General features: G+C 46.3%; 1 pseudogene; it reads left to right on the plus strand.

The window, feature by feature from the left end:
• Positions 1–255: 255 nt before the first annotated feature.
• LOC126413393 (5S ribosomal RNA) lies at positions 256–373 on the plus strand (annotated as a pseudogene).
• Positions 374–3,149: the final 2,776 nt, after the last annotated feature.

Below are 3,149 nucleotides of genomic sequence, written 5' to 3' on the forward strand. Positions count from 1 at the left end.
AGCTTTTCGTTCGTATGAGGTAATGTTCAGGCGGCCGAGTTTCAAACGCGATTCGCGCTCTCTTGCAGTAAGGTTTGTTCTACATCTGCATCTATACTCTACAAACCACCGTGAGGTGCATGGCAGACGGTACGTCCCATTGTACCAGTTATTAGGGTTCCTTCCCGTTCCATTCACGTTTGGAGAACGGGAAGAATGGTTGTCTGACTGCCCCTGTGCTTGCAGCAATTACTCTGATCTTATACTCACGATGGGGGCAACGGCCTTGCCGCAGTGGATACACCGGTTCCCGTGAGATCACCGATGTTAAGCGCTGTCGGGCGTGGCCGGCACTTGGATGGGTGACCATCCGGGTCGCCATGCGCTGTTGCCATTTTTCGGGGTGCACTCAGCCTCGTGATGCCAATTGAAGAGCTACTTGACCGAATAGTAGCGGCTCCGGTCACAGAAAAACATCATAACGACCGGGAGAGCGGTGTGTTGACCACACGCCCCTCCTATCCACATTCTCATCGGAGGATGACACGGCGGTCGGATGGTCTCGATGGGCCACTTGTGGTCTGAAGATGGAGTGCTTTATACTCGCGATCCTTACGTGAATGATATGTAGGGGATTATAGTATATTCCTAGAGCCATCATTTAAAGCCGGTTCTTGAAACTTTGTTAGACTTTCCTTCTCGGGATAGCTTACGTCTGTCTTCAACAGTCTACCATATCAGCTCCTTCAGTATCTCTGTTGCACTCTCACACGGATTAAACAAACCTGCGACCATTCGAGCTGCCATTCTCTGTATACGTTCAATACCCCCTGTTAGACCCATCTGAACAGTACTCTAGGATGAGTCGCACGAGTGATTTGTAAGCAATCTTCTTTGTAGACTGATTGCACTTCCGCAGCATTCTACCAATAAACGTAAATCTACCACCTGCTTCACCCACAACTGAAGCTATGTGATGATTCTTTTTCATATCCCTACAAAGTGTTATACCAAGGTATTTGTACAAGTTGGGCAATTCCAACAGTGACACTGATATTATAGCCATAAGATACTACTATTTTTCGTTTTGTGAAGTGCAAAATTTTACATTTCTGAACATTTACAGCAAGTTGCCAGTCTCTGCACCAGGTTGAAATCTTATCAAGATCTGGCTGAATACTCATGCAAGTTCTTTCAGATAGTACTTCATTACAGATAATCTCATCATCTGCAAAAAGCCTGATTTTACTGTTGATATTGCCTGCAAGGTCAGTAACATACAATATGAACGGCAAGGGTCAGAACACGCTTCCCTTGGCCGTGCGGTTCTAGGCGCTTCAGTCTGGAACCGCGTGACCGCTACGGCCGCAGGTTCGAATCCTGCCTCGGGCATGGATGTGTGTGATGTCCTTAGGTTAATTAGGTTTAAGTATTTCTAAGTTCTAGGGGACTGATGACCACAGATGTTAAGTCCCATAGTGCTCAGAACCATTTGAACCATTTTGAACCACACTTCCCTGGGGCATACCCGAAGATACTTCTATGACGATGACTCTCCAGTCAAAATAACTCGCTGTGTCCTCCCTACCAAAGAGTCCTCAATCCAGTGACAAATTTCACTTGATACCCCCATACGATGGTACTTTTGACAATAACCGTAGGTGCGGTACTGAGTCAAATGCTTGTCGGTAATCAAGAAATACCTGGTTGCCTTGATCCAAAGCTTTGTGTCATGTCTACATAAGAGAGATGAAATAATGTATACAGCAGACCTACTTACAAGCCCGGTAGGTGTTGGTCGTGGTCCTTTCTCGGTCGCATGCAGCCCGGAGGTCACCTCACCAACGCTGGAGACACGCCTCTTGCAGACGTGTAGCCGCTAGCTTAGAGATGTCAGCTCAGAAGCTGAAGGTGGTTGGCGCCCCTAAGCTGTATGCTGGCACCAGTCGGAAGTTGAAACCCTACAGATTATGTAGGAAGTTATGACCGCGGCACGCCCGAGACACTCCTCCTGCAGACACGATGGTTCCAGCGCAGAGAAGTGAGCTCAGAAACTAACGGTCGTTTACGTCGAAAGTGACATGCTGGCGCCAGTCGAAAGTTGACAGCCTGCTGATTGAATGGAAAGTTACGCCCCCGGCAGACGTACCAATGTCAAAGGTGTTTACCAAAGATATTCACAACGGTAGCGAGAGAAACGAGTATTTGCTCGTATCTCATAGGCAAACGTCAAGACTAGGGCTCTTATTAGCCTCTAATGTGTGGGCGGATCTTTCTGAGGCTCATAAGGCAAGTGGAGGGGAGTTGAGTGGGAAGTTTTCCTTCTTCCAACTCGTGAAACAAATAAGCATCAGCCCTGGTTGGCTGACGCGGACTTTAGGCGGAATTATTGTTGTCGAGATGCCAAAGTTAGAGAAACGAAAAAGTACAGAGAAGAATCTGTTTCGGAGAGCAGCTAAGATAGTGATTGGTAGAGAGAATATTGTGTCATGGAGATCGTTGGAGGACAGCCGCTTCTAGGGAGAAATGATCATCACGATAAAATAAGAGGAATCAAGGTTCGCAAAGAAAAATTTAAGTGCTCGATTTTCTTGCGCGCCGTTCGAGAGTGGAACGGTAGAGAGACAGCTTGAAGGTGCTTCATTGAACCCTCTGCCAGTCACTTTATTGTGAATAGCAGAGTAATCATGTAGATGTAGATGTAGGTTTTGAGATCGACGAAGTGCAGTGGATGTTCGTTCGACATCTGCGGTGGCAGCCAGAGTGGAGATTATTGTCACTGCATTGTTAGGATTTAAGTGAATAGCAGAGTAATCAAGTATAGATGTAGATTTTGAGATCGACGGAGAGCAGTGGATGTTCGTTCGACATCTGCGGTGGCAGTCAGAATGGAGATTATTGTCACTGCATTGTTAGGATTTTAGTGAATAGCAGAGTAATCAAGTATAGATGTAGATGTAGATTTTGAGATCGACGAAGTGCAGTGGATGTTCGTTCGACATCTGCGGTGGCAGCCAGAATGGAGATTATTCTCGCTGCATTGTTTAGGAACCTTGCGATCAAACTAGAATCGTTTCACAGCCGCATTTATGTTTCTCAATTTGTCCTTAAAATAATTTCGAGATTCAGGACTCAACGTTTGTTACTGTGAATCTCCTGTTATCACGACT

This window comes from Schistocerca serialis, chromosome 7 (assembly GCF_023864345.2).
Source record: "Schistocerca serialis cubense isolate TAMUIC-IGC-003099 chromosome 7, iqSchSeri2.2, whole genome shotgun sequence".
NCBI lineage: Eukaryota > Metazoa > Arthropoda > Insecta > Orthoptera > Acrididae > Schistocerca > Schistocerca serialis.